Source organism: Rhinoderma darwinii, unplaced genomic scaffold (assembly GCF_050947455.1).
Source record: "Rhinoderma darwinii isolate aRhiDar2 unplaced genomic scaffold, aRhiDar2.hap1 Scaffold_957, whole genome shotgun sequence".
NCBI classification, from domain to species: Eukaryota; Metazoa; Chordata; class Amphibia; order Anura; family Rhinodermatidae; genus Rhinoderma; species Rhinoderma darwinii.
Window position 1 is genome coordinate 66,510 of NW_027464532.1, and position 14,719 is coordinate 81,228.

The following is a 14,719-nucleotide window of genomic DNA, read 5'->3' on the forward strand; positions in this document are numbered from 1 at the left end:
CGGAACAGAATGCCGTTTTTCCCAAGGAAATCAATGGCCAGATGTTTGGAGGCGAAAAACGGCCGAAAATAAGCAGTAACATACCCTTAGGCTACATGCACATGAAAACCGCAGGTGTACGCACATAATTCCGCAGCTAAAATGGTGTTTTTTGTTTTTTTTATGCGGTTTTAGGTGTATTTACATTTTGATGTGGAAATACGTGCGGTTTTATGCTGCGTATTTTGTTGCGTTTTTCTTTTAAACTACTCCATTACAATTCGCAAGCGGAAACGCAGAATAAATTGACATGCTGCGGATTTTAAAATACGCACCGCAGGTCAATTTACGTGCAGAAAAAAATCTACACCGTGTAGATGAGATTTCATTTACTTTGATGGTACTGTATTACGCTGCGTATTTGCCGCGTGAAAATCTGCGCGGCAAAGCCGCACGTAATACACAACGTGTGAATTCAGCCTTAAAACGCAGCTGTGTCCTTCTCTAGCAGATTAAGGGCTAATCTGAGATACTACTTGCACATAGAGCCGGCAGCAGTCATTGAGAAGAAAGCTGTGACAGGATTTACCTTCGCTGCTGGTTTTTCGAGCCTCCGCCTCCATAATACACAGGAATCAATCTTACATTGCTGCTAATATAACAACATCCAGCCGGAATTACCATTGTGGAAGAAAGACGTTCATACTTACCCCCTCAGTCTTCTCTGCGCGTAGTCCAGCATCCTACGATGACCTTGCGGGCCATGCAACGCTGCAGCCTGTGATTCGTTTCAGCGGTCACATGGGATGAATAGTCATCCCTGGAGTTCTGAAGGAGGGTGTTCTGGGTAAGAGTTTTTGTTTTCCGTAGTTGCGATTTGCGCTGTGAATACGCCGCAAATGTCTCAACACTTGGCTTTCTGTTTTGCGGAACTTGCATCCCCATTGATTTTCCGTTGCAGGTTTTCCCCATTGAATTCAACTAAAACGCAGCGTAAATTGACATGCTGCGGAAGTAAATTCCGCACCGCAGGACAATTAAAGTTTATGCTGCATTTTTTTTTTTTCCGCAGCGTGGGCGTGAGATTTTCTGAATCTCATCCACTTTGCTGTTTCCGTAAATGCTGCGGAATTTCCACAACGATTTCTGTTGCAGAGATTCTGCAGCGTTTACGCTACGTGGGAACCCGGCCGTAATCTGCTCAATGCACCAGTCACCCATAGACAGTATGGGTATGTTCACACATCGTAACAAATTACGTCTGAAATTACAGAGCTGTTTTCAGGCGAAAACAGCTCCTGAATTTCAGACGTTTTTGCAAGTAGTCGCGTTTTTCGCGGCGTCCATTACGGACGTAATTGGAGCTGTTCTTCATTGAAGTCAATGAAAAACGGCTCCAAAAACGTCCCAAGAAGTGTCCTGCACTTTTTTTTTTCGTGGGCGTCTTTTTACGCACCGTCTTTTGACAGCGACGCGTAAAATTTCAACTCGTTTGAACAGAACATCGTAAGACCCATTGCAAGCAATGGGCAGAAGTTTGTAGGTGTAATGGAGCCGTCTTCTCGGGCGTAATTCGAGGCGTAAAATGCCCGAATTACGTCTGAAAATAGGTTGTGTGAACAGACCCTAACGGTATACGTTTAACGGATTCATCATGAAAAGCTATTGGAAGCCAATGGTGTTTTTTGGATGCCTGTGATGGATGGCTTGCAGTAGCGACCGCCACCCATAGCCCTACATGTTTAAAAAAAACAACTTACGTTGAACCTATGTTTGTTGTTTTTTTTGCCGGATGAAATAGGGAACTCTACGCTTTTATTCCATACTTTGGTGTTTATTTTCATTTGTTTTTGCCGTAAATTGACATATACCAACCAGGTGTGTGACAAGACATCTTTAGCGTGTTGCTCTCCCGATGTACATGCTGAATTTTAACAAAAAACGTGATGTGATCAGCCCCTAAGAAGCAGACCGTCTCACAAAGCAGTCAAAGTTTTCTGGGACTTTGACTGCCATGCTGCCTGCGTCTCCCTTTAAAGGGCCACAACTCACTAAATTAGGATTTTTTTTATAATTTTCCTAATTCTATAAATTTGAGAAGGGTTTTATTTTTTGGTCTCCTATTACTACTTCATGAGGTCTCCCAGGAGTCCTCTTTAAGGCTATGTTCACACGGGGTATTTTGCCGAGTTTTTTGACGCGGAAACCGCGTCGCAAAACTCGGCAGAAACGGCCCGAGAACGCCTCCCATTGATTTCAATGGGAGGCGTCGGCGTCTTTTTCCCGCGAGCAGTAAAACTGCCTCGTGGGAAAAAGAAGCGACATGCCCTATCTTCGGGCGCTTCCGCCTCCGACCTCCCATTGACTTCAATGGGAGGCAGAGAAAGCGTATTTCTCGCTGTTTTATGCCCGCGGCGCTCAATGGCCGCGGGCGAAAAACGGTGCGATAATTGCCGCGAAAATCGGCGTGCAGGGAGAGGAATATCTGCCTCAAAGTTCCAAACGGAATTTTGAGGCAGATATTCCTCCCCCAAAATACTCCGTGTGAACATAGCCTATGGCTATGTTCAGACAGAGTTTTTTTACGCGAAAACCGCCTCGCAAAACTCGTCAAAAACGGCCCGAAAATGCCTCCCATTGATTTCAATGGGAGGCGGAGGCGTCTTTTTCCCACGAGCGGTAAAACCGTCTCGCTGGAGAAAGAAGGGACATATGCCCTATCTTCGGGCGTTTACGCCTCTGACCTCCCATTGACATCAATGGGAGAAAGAGAAAGCGTATTTTGTGGCGTTTTATGCCTGCGGCGCTTAATGGCCGCGTGCGAAAAACGCTGCGAAAATCCGCTTGCTGGGAGAGGGAAATCTGCCTCAAACTTCCAAACGGAATTTAGAGGCAGAAATTCCGCCTGCAAAAAAACTGTGTGAACATAGCCTAAGGCCCCATGCACACGAACGTATTTTTGTCCTCCTGTAAATACGGGTCCTTGGTCATACGTATTCGACCCGTATTTCACCAGTATTTACGGACCCGTGCCCGTTAATAAGGGTCCGGTGTCACCAGTATTCCACCCGTATTTACGGTCACGTTTTCGATGCAAAATTGCACTGCACTAATCGGCAGCCCCTTCAGTGCAGGATAGAGAGAAGGGGCAGCCCTTTCCGAGGTAAAAGTAAAAAATTCATACTTAACTGGCCGTTGTCTTGGTGACGCGTCCCTCTTCCAGCCCGACCTCCCTGTATGATGCGGCAGTCCATGTGACCGCTGCAGCCTGTGATTGGCTGCAGCGGTCACATGGGCTGAAACGTCATCCTGGGAGGCCGGACTGGAGGAAGAAGCAGGGAGTTCTGGGTAAGTATGAACATAATTTTTTTTTTTTACAGGTTGATCTATATTATGATCGGTAGTTTCTGTCCAGGGTGCTGAAACAGTTACTGCCGATCGTTTAACTCTTTCAGCACCCTGGACAGTGACTATTTACTGACGTCGCCTAGCAACGCTCCCGTAATTACGGGTGCACACACGTAGTCACCCGTAATTACGGGAGCCCCATCGATTTCTATGGGCCTGCCCGTGCCGTAATTACGGCCTGAAATAGGACATGTTCTATATTTTTCAACGGCCCAGGCACCTTCCCGTAAGCATACGGAGAGGTACCCGTGGCCAATAGAAGTCCATGGGCCCGTAAAAACGTGCCGTAATTACAGGGGTTTTTACGTTCGTGTGCATGGGGCCTAACTTTGCCTAGACTGAATACAACTGTATCAAACCTTCAGCTGAGAGAAGTATTATGTCTGTATGGGATTTCATCCTCTGGTTGTAGACCATCATTATTCTGTTTATTGACGTCAAGCAAAGATCCTTAATGTGATTGGATTCCGATTTTCTTAATGTGGCTGCAACACCTAAACCTCCACAGAGGTATTTAGATAATTATAGGCTTCTGTGGGGATCTAAGTTTTTGATTCAGTTGAACCATGGACAAAGGGGGAATGTCTGGATGTTACAGCTGTGTAAAACCTGCCCTAGTCTCACATAGACATTATTTAAATGCAGCAGATGGGCTAGGCCAGATTTTGCTGTGACTGCCTGCTGTGGGAGAGGCACATAGCACTGCTTAATTCATAATCTGGACACAGATCTGTTCACATGGCTGCTGCAGAAACCTCACACGAAGGCCAGATTCACACGAACGAATGCAAACTTGGACGTGAAAAACTGCAGGTTTTTTTTGTGTACTAGATGCACCCCTGTGGGTCCCGTTTTCACAGATCCCCAAAGACTTGAGTCTATTGAGGGATCCGTGAAAACGGAAGGAAATAGGACATGTTCTATTTTTGAACGGACCCTTCACATGATCTGTTGAAACAACGGCCGTGTGAACGGCACCATTGAAATAGTCATCCGTGTGATGGCCGTTGTTTTAACTACCGTCACATGGACCTACACTTCGGTTATCTAAATTCGGCCGAAGTCATAATAATCTCATATAACCTGATGATTTTCGTTGGGGCTGAAATAGTCATTGTACGGGGGGGGGGGGGGGATGGTTCTCTTCTCCAATCTGGGGGGGGTCAATCCTTGTATTTACAACCCAATTAAGTTGAGTGTTTGACTCTCACTGCTGACATTTTATTCTTCGTCCTATAACTGTATATTATAATGTATTCATGTAATAGTCCTCACGCCCGGCTGAATGATAGGCTTGATGTTTGCATGGCTGTGCCAAAGAAAGCCTCCCGTATAATGAGTGGCGTACCTTTTACGACGTGTGACTGGAATCGCGCACAACTATTTTTCTTCTTCTTTGTTCACGGCAGAAACTGCAAATGAATTTCATCTCCTCAGCTGAACACGGGGCGGCTCCAAGCTCCTCTCCGTTCTCTGTAATGTGAAACAGACGTGAGGACAGATTCTTCATAAACTGAGCTCACAGATACTTTACCGCGTGAGTCTGAAGTGGTGGCTGAAAGTGATTGTTATAATATGGCGAACGCCTGTCTGCACATCACTGCGTGGAGCGGGAGCACTTTACTACGGTTACTGATCCCACTGGTCGGGGAGCGGGGCCGTAGTCCAATCACTATATACATGATACTATATCAAGTCTTCCTTTATACAGCACACAAGAAACACCAATGGCACCTAAACACTATAAATAAATATGCATTGCTGCTGAATCTACTTATTACCCCAAGTGCATAAGATCCAACGCCTCGCCCTGCAGTCGTCTTTACAAACGTTTGTGTTATAACGGGTCGTTGTAAAGAGATCACTGAATTCCAGCGTGGTCCTGTAATTGGACGCCACCGATGTAACGAGTCAGTTCCTGAAATGTCTCCCCTCCTAGATATTCCACCATCATCTGTGAGTGATAATAATGTAAACTGGAAGGAACCGCAGTAACTCAGCCACGAAGTGCAGACCACGTAAAGTTACAGAGCGGGGGCGCCGAGTGCTGAGGAGCATAGTGCAGAATAGTAGCCAACGCTCTGCTGACTCAATAACTGCAGAGTACAGACCTCCTCTGGTATTAACATCAGTACCAAAACTGTGCCCGGGAGCTTCATGGCATGGGGGCCGAGCAGCTGCATGCCAGCCTTACATCACCAAGCACAATGCCAAGCGTCAGATGGAGGGGTGTAAAGCCGCCAGCACTGGACTCTGGAGCAGTGGACACGTGTTCTGTGGAGTGACGCTTCTCTATCCTGCGGTCTGATGGATGAGTCTGGGTTTGGTGAATGCCAGGAGAACGTTACCCGCCTGACTGCATTGTGCCAGCTGTAAGGTTTGGTGGGGGAGGGGTAATGTTATGGGGGTGTTTTCAGGGGTCGGCTCCTTAGTTCCAGTGAAGAGAAATCTTAATGTTTCAGCACACTAGACATTTTAGACAATTGGGACTTCCAACTTTGTGGGAACAGTTTGGGGTTCAGCCTTTTCTGTTCCCCCATGACTGCGCCCAGTACACACAGCGAGTTCCATAAAGACTTGGTGGGTTGGGGGAGTTTGGAGTGGAGGAACTTGACTGGCCGCCCAGAGTCCTGACCTCAACCCCATCCAACACTTTTTGGGATGAACTAGAATGGAGATTACAAACCAGACCCCCTCCCCCAACGTCAGTGTCTGACCTTACAAATGTTCCTCTGGATGAATGGGCAAAAATTCCCACAGACACAAAATCTTGTAGAAAGTCCCAAGAAGAGTGGAAGATGTTTTATCAGCAAAGGGGAAACCAACTCCTTATTAATGTCTATGGATTTTAAATGGGATGTCTAACAGGCTCATATAGGTGTAATGTGTAAGTTTCCCAATCTTCCTTGCACATGGCTCTTTACTGTGATTAAAGTGATTGCGAATGGGACCAAAAATTAGGATCAGAATTTACATTCAAGTTGGCAATTGTGAATTCATATATCCCAAACCTCTCGAATTGTCCACCGGATGGAACACTTGATGTCAGGAGAGGAAACGACAGGGGATACTAAAGTATAATAGATAGATAGATAGATAGATTAGATAGATAGATAGATAGATAGATAGATAGATAGATAGATAGATAGATAGATAGACAGACAGACAGACAGACAGACAGACAGACAGACAGACAGACAGACAGACAGACAGATAGATAGATATGAGATAGATAGATAGATAGATAGATAGATATGAGATAGATAGATAGATAGATAGATAGATAGATAGATAGATAGATAGATAGATAGATAGATAGATTTGAGATAGATAGATAGATAGATAGATAGATAGATAGATAGATAGATAGATAGATAGATAGATAGATAGATAGATATGAGATAGATAGATAGATAGATAGATAGATAGATAGATAGATAGATAGATAGATATGAGATAGATAGATAGATAGATAGATAGATAGATATGAGATAGATAGATAGATAGATAGATTAGATATTAGGTAGATTTGAGCTAAATTGGCAGATAAATAAAGATATGATAAATTTATCTGATGTAGATAGATAATAGATCTGAGATATATACACTATATGGCCAAAAATATGTGGATCCCCCCTCCTAATTGACTTCAACTTTCTCAGACACACCCATTGCAAACAAGTGCATGACATCAAGTACACAGCCATGCAATCTCCATAGACAAACTTTGCTTATAGCATGGGTTATACTGAAGAGCTCTGTGACTTTACAAGTGGCACTGTCATAGGATGGCACCTTTGCCACGAGTCTGTTTGTGAAATTTCTGATCTGCTAGATCTGCCCCAGTCATCTGTAGCTAATTTTATCTGCTAGATCTGCCCTGGTCACCTGCAAGTTCTATTATTATCTACTAGATCTCCCCCGGTCACCTGTATGTGTTGTTATTATCTGCTAGATCTGCCCCGGTGATCTTTAAGTGCTATTATTATCTACTAGATCTCCCACAGTCACCTGTAAGTGTTATTATTATCTACTAGATCTGCCCTGGTCACCTGTAAGTGTTATTATTATCTACTAGATCTCCCCCAGTCACCTGAAAGTGTTATTATGTGATAGATCTACCCCAGTCAAGTGTAAGTCCTAATATTATCTTCTAAATCTGTCCTAGACACCTATGAATGTTATTATTATCTGCCCCAGTCACCTGCAAGTGCTATTATTATCTGCTAGATGTGCCCCGGTCACCTGTAAGTGTTATTATTATCTTCTTCATCTGCCCCAGTCACCTGTAAGTGCTATTATTATCTGCTAGATCTGCCCCGGTCACCTGTAAGTGCTATTATTATCTGCTAGATCTGCCCCGGTCACCTGTAATTGCTAATATCTGCTAGATCTGCTCCGGTCACCTGTAAGTGCTATTATTGTAAAGTGGAAATATCTAGGAGCAACAGCAGCGCAGCAAAGCAGTGGATTACGCAAACTCACATCGTGGCCGCTGAGTGGTGAAACCTGTGGTATGTAAAAACCTACTATCCTCTGTTGTATTATTCACTACAGAGATCCACAACATCTTGACTGGAAGTGACATCAGAACAATAACTATGCGTTCGGAGCTTCATGAAATGGGTTTCCATGGCCGATGCACACAAACCTAGATGTATCAGCGCTGAATGTGTCATTTTAACTGTTCTTCTCGTGCATTTTGAGAAAGTGTACTCCAATTCTGAGCTACCGCTCAATCTGACATCGGGCGTTGGGAGAGGCTAGTGCACTCTCGGCGGTACAGTTGCCAAAGCAAATATACCATGCCTGGGGACTGTCATACACGATTTGTACGGTTTTCTCGGCAACTGTATTACCCAGCGTGTACTAGCCTCTCTCCTGATGTCGTATAAGGCAGAAATTGGAGAGATATTTTAAGATAATGCAGTAGGTTTTCTTGGTGCCACATTGTGGTATTATTAAATTCAGCTCTGCTACATCTGTGGTCTAGCAATGCAACCATATTGTGGATTATACCATGAGAATGCATTCATCAATATCAGAGGAAGTAGAAGGTTAAAAAATGGGATGTGAGGCATAAAGTGACTCCACCTCTTCTCTGTGTTATACATAGCTCCCCTAATTTAGAATTTTATTTTGATACAAATCCTTTAGTCTGTCATTTGATGGTTTAGATATCTGTCTCCCCATGCATCCATAATAGCCTTATTAGTCTCAAAGGGGTTGTCCAGAACTAGAAAATAGGGGCTGTCTTTTTTTCTTCGAAATAGCGCCACTGTTGACCATTGGCCGTATCTGGTAATGCAGCTCATCCTTAATCACTTAAAGGGGTTGTCCACCTTCTGACAACTGATGACCTATCCACCGGATAGGTCATCAGTATGTCATCGGTGCGGGTCTGACACCCAGACCCCGCACCGATAAACCGCTCCGGTGGCCTGTGGGCACCGGATGTTGTGGCACATAATGCTATGGACAGAGCCCGGAAGCAGTTGGCTCCATACATAGCATAGCAGCCGTGCTGCAGAACTGCAGGTTCGTTCCTATTCACTTGAATAGGAGCAGAACTGCAGTACTGCAATTCGGCCGCTATTCCGTGGCCGGAGCTAACTGCTTCCGGCTTGTACGTCTGCTGCACGGAGGCACCGGACCAGCTGATCTGTGCAGGGCTCGGGTGTCGGACCCCCGCAGATCATGTACTGATGACCAATCCGGTGCATAGGTCATCAGTTGTCAGAAGCTGGAAACCCCTTTAAAGGCTATGGACACCTTTGACATGGAAAAAATGCTTTATATATATGTGTGTGATTACCAGAAGTTCAAAAAAAAAGTTGTACTAAGTATCAGGCTGCAATCTTCATTCCGTCCTTAATTCATTCTCAGACCTTGTTATGTAGTTTACAACCTATAGTAGGGTGATCCCTCAGGGATTTCAGATGAGTCATAGGTATCCATGGCAAGCATTTCAGTGGGAGATCCGTAAAGCCCTGTTCCACAGCTATCCAATCTTTAAGAAAAGCATGGCGACACCAGTCGACTACTCTAGTCAAGTGTATGGCATGATAATATTGCTCTACATCAGGCAGCCCAATCCCTCCACGACGCTTGGCAAGCACTAAAATTCTCCTCTGTAGTCTCGGCGGTTTATCAGCCCATACAAAGGAAGCGATGTACTGATATACAGTTTTAAAAAAGGACGTAGGTAATTTAATTGGTAATGCCTGCATCGGGTATAGAAATCTGGGTAACACATTCATCTTAATAATGCTCACTCTCCCAAACCAAGAGAACGTCCCCCTTGTCCATCGAGCCAAATCAGTCCTCAATGTTTGTAACAGAGGTAGGAAGTTTAGCTGGAATGTCCGTTCTATACTGGCCGGCAATTGAATACCCAGGTATCTGATCGATTCCCGCGCCCATCTAAAGGAAAAACTAGCACGTAGGCAATTCCCTAGATCATGTGGAATATGTAACATCATCGCCTCCGACTTCTGAAAGTTGATTTTCAGGTAGGACAATAGGCCATACTCTCGAAATTCTTTCATGGGATTGGGCAGATTGGGAAATGTGCGGAGAGGTCACAAAAAATAGCAGATCATCTGCATAAGCCGCCACCTTGAAAACTTTACCCTTCAAAGTTAAGCCACTCACGTTAACATTGCCTCTGATCTTACACAAAAAAGGTTCCAGAGCTAAGGCAAAAAGCAGGGGCAAAAGAGGACATCCTTGTCTTGTACCGTTATGAATCATAAACGGGGAAGAGTAAGTACCATTCACCCTAACAGAAGCCGAAGGCGACGAATATAGTGCCCCAACCAAGGAACGCATGTTAGGTCCCAAACCCAGATGCTCCAGAATTCCAAATAAGAATGGCCACCCGACTCGATCAAAAGCCTTTTCCGCATCTGTGGATAAAATGACAGCAGGGCTCCTCTGTGAGTTGGCCCAATGGACAAGGTTGAGAGCCTTAGTCGTATTATCTCTCGCTTCCCTAGACGGAATGAAGCCTGTTTGGTCTCCGTGAATTACAGTAGTCATCAATGGGGCTAGCCGATTCGCCAGTATTTTAGAAAACAATTTCAGATCTACATTGAGTAAAGAAATCGGTCTATAACTAGCACATGAGGAGGGATCCTTTCCATCTTTCGGTATAACCACTATGGTAGCCCTCAATGAATCTGAGGGAACTGAGCTGCCCGATGATACCGCATTAAAAGCCCCCAAAAATCCATCTGCTAACTTATCTAAGAACATTTTATAGTAACCAACCGTCAGTCCATCTGGGCCTGGGGCCTTACCCTTTTTTGTATCCTGCAGTGCCCCAGAAAGTTCTTCATGAGTGATTGGATGAACCAAAGTGTCACATACATCATCAGGTAGTCGTGGGAAACCTGAGGAGGATATATATTCCTGTATAGCTACCTTAGTGGGAGGAGAATGAGGTGTTAATTGGTATAGGGAGGAGTAGAACTCCCGAAAGGATCGGGCGATCTCCCTCGGAGAGGTTATCTTTACCCCTGTATGGGAAGTAATATGAGGAACATATGCTGAAGCTCTCTGGGTTCTTAAAGCATTTGCCAGTATTTTCCCTCTTTATTTCCATACTCAAAAAATATTCTCCGGCACTTAACTAATGTGGCTTTAGCCTTGACTTCATAAAGTGCTCTAAGTTCTTCCCGAAGTGACAGCAAGACTCCCCTAGTTTCTGATGTCTGACAATGTTTATGTTTGACCTCTACTTCACTAATCTTAGTCAACAGGTCACTTGTTTTTGCCACTCTCTCTCTCTTGATGAAAAAACCTCTTATGTAGCATTTATGGGCCTCCCATAAGATGAGCGGGTTTGCTACTGAGCCAGTATTGGTAGAAAAGTAGAGCTCCAGCTCGCGACGAATTTCAAATTGAGCCTCAGGATGTTGAAGTAAAAACTAGTTGAGTTTCCACCGACCTTGTGTCTGTGAGGGCGGGGCGAAAGAGAGAGAGAGCGCAATTGGCGAATGGTCCGACAAAGGTGATGTGTGAATGTCTGCTCCCACTACTCTATCCAGATGGAAATGACTGATGAAAAAATAGTCTATTCTGGAGAACATATCATGAGTTGCTGAGTAATACGAGTAATCCCTAGATCCCGGGTACAGAGTCCTCCATACGTCCACCAGTTGGTGATCATGAATAATTTTCCTAATGGAGCTGAGTTGAGAGTAAGGAAGATGGGAGGCGCCCCTTGAGACATCCAGGTGAGGCTCCATTGCTACATTAAAATCCCCTCCCACTATGATCACACCTTCCCCAAAAGTCTGGAGCTGTTCCAGATATGCCGCTAGAGCCGCTGATTGTCCCGTGTTTGGTAAGTACAGGTTAGCTAGTGTGACTACCTGTGAGAATAGAGTGCCCTTGACAAATAGAAATCTACCCTGAGGGTCAGCTTGAGAATGAAGATCCAAGGTACATGTTGTGCAATGAGAATACTCACACCCCTAGATCTGGAGTCCTCTGAGCAACCATGATAGCAATATGGAAAGCGTCTATTGGAAAGCCTGGGTACCTTATCTTTCCGGAAGTGTGTTTCCTGAAGAAACGCCACCTGAGTTTTAAGTCTCCACAGTTCAGCAAGAATCATGGAGCGCTTCTCCGGCGTCCCCAGGCCTCGTACATTATAGGAGATCAACTTCGTATCCGTGTTCATGGTTCCCGAGTGCTGCGAGGGAAGAAGCCGAAGGGAGGGAAGAAGAAAAGGGAAGGAAAAGAAAACAACAATAGAGATCGAAAAAAGGTAAGTATATAGGGAGAAACAGGGAAATCTCTAAGGAAGGTTAAAGAAACCGAGGATACTCAGCCAGCGAGACACCTCAGAGGGAATTCCTATAGGGGAGAGTTGGTAAGGAATCTAAGGAAGTGGAGACCACCTCCCGTGCAGATATCTGTAAATCGTACGATTTCAGCGATCACAAACACCCACCCCAAAGCTCTATTAGTAATTCACCAGGGAGAACGGGGAGGTGATACTAATTCAAAACTCGTTGCAATAAAGGTATAGCACAGCTCTGTAGGGATCTCAAACCACTTCCCAGCCCTGGTTAGCTCGCTCATGTAAAGAGGCCCATAAACTCCATAAAGAGCCCTACCCTATGTACTAACCCTTGCAGCGACACTCGTGCTAGCATGAAGCCCCTTCACCCTTTTCAATGGAATCCTGTAAGTTCCCTCGTACCCAGAAGGTGTTATGACGCGTACTCCTCTACCCAGAAAACATCTCCATAACCAATAAGTCCCAACTAACAAATCTTAACTCAACTATTTGGAATAGCCCTATGTATGTCCCATCAAATGTCGCACTACGAACCCTGAGGCCCACATTATGCAGCTGTGTGTGTCTATCTCTTTCCCCTTAAACACAAGTGGCCCATTCCGTGATTTGTTCTAACAGAAATATCTAACCACTAGAAAAACATGTTGAGGGGACTATTCCTTCAGTATGGCTCAATTTGGAAGGATACATTATCTGACCATCTAGTCATTAGATCAGGAAACCAAACATTTGCATCAGGGTGAGCAGGGAGTCCAGTGTCATATGTAATCATGACTCCACAGCACGGCAAGACTATCACAGATCTTGGATTCTCTTCTATGGCGGTTGTTGCCTCGCCGGTCTGATGCGCTGCGGTCTGGGTTGAAGCGGGTCGATAGGGCGGTTTCTGCCGCGTCTAGCAGGGCGATAGTTCAAGGATGCCGCAATCCAGTCCGGAATGGAGCTCGGTGGGACTTCCAGGAAGACAAAAAGGCGGGTAGATCTTGTGGCGAATGTATAGCCATCACTGAGCCTTGTTTCTTGACAATAAGGTGGAACGGAAAACCCCACATATATGTCGCTTCAGCCTCTCTGATGATATCCAGTAGCGGTCGCATCACCCGTCTCATATGCAATGTACGAGCTGATAGGTCAGGCAAGATATGAATTTCACCCCCTCTAAATTTCACGTGGCCCATGGTGCGCATTTTATGCATTAAATTTTCCTTCACTGTAAAGTAGTGAATCCTACATACAATGTCCCGTGGACGATCCGGATCCGCTGACACCGGGCCCAACGCTCTGTGTACCCGATCCAGTTCTATATGATTGCTCAGTGGTTCTCCCAGAATACCGTTAAACAGTTCTACAACTATTGCGCGGAGATTGTGGCCCTCCTTATCCTCTGGCAGTCCCCTGATATAGACATTATTGCGCCTGTTGCGGTTTTCTAGATCATCATGGTCCAGAGTCATAGCTTGTATTAGTGCATGTTGTGAGCGCAGTTGGTCCTCCAACCTATCTAGTCTGTCGCCATGAGAAGATGTCTGTTGCTCAATGGCTGAGACCCGAGAGCACATCTGCTCAACAGATTTTTTAACGTGTTAATTTTTTCCCTATAATAAAAGTCTTATTATAGGAAAAAAAGCAGTTCTTGTTTATATCACTTATAACTTTTATTTTTACACTTTTTAAAAACATTTTTATTATCTTTTTTTTACTTTTTTCACTTGTCCCACTAGGGGACACTTAGACTTACAGCTCTGATCGCTGCTGGAGTACATTACACTACACACGTAGTGTAATGTGTTCTAACTGCTATTGTGACGTAACAGTCACACTGACAGGAAGCATCGGAGGACCGGCCGGAGGCTGATCCTCCGAGGCTTCCGTACATGTCTGGCCTCTGGTTGCCATGATAAGGATCGCCAGCCCCCACAAATGCATGTGGGGGGCTGCCGATCCGCTGTAAACCTCTTCGATGTGGTGATCGCAATCGACCACCGCATCGAAGGGGTTAATTGCCGATTTCAGCGGCGACAGGCCGCTGATCGGCAACGGGGAGAGCAGTGCTGACACCCTGCATAGTTAACCGCTGCTGCGTTGTAGCGCCGCGCGGCGGTTAACTGTTAAAGCGCGGACGTAACTGCACGTGTAACGTGCATTTACGCCAAGGTGTGGGAAGGGGTTAATCAAACAAAAATCGCCAAAAGGTCTGGTGTTTGGAGGAATGGGATGATGGTGGTCAGGCAATCTAATGTCCTGTGTGAACAGGGCAGCGATCAGCAGATGAACAAGCAAACGCTGATCGTATTCTTTTAAAAAAGTTAAATATTATCGTTGTTGGCAGCGCATGTAAACAGAGGGACGCGCTGCCGACATGATAATAATGTACGGGGACGAGCGATTGGAGCAACGACTGCTCATCCCCACCCATAGCTCCGTGTGACAGGAGCAAACGAGCGCCGATCAATGAGCTGTCTCGATGATTGGCAATCGCTGCACCGGCCATAATCGCCCAGTGTAATAGGACCTTAAAGA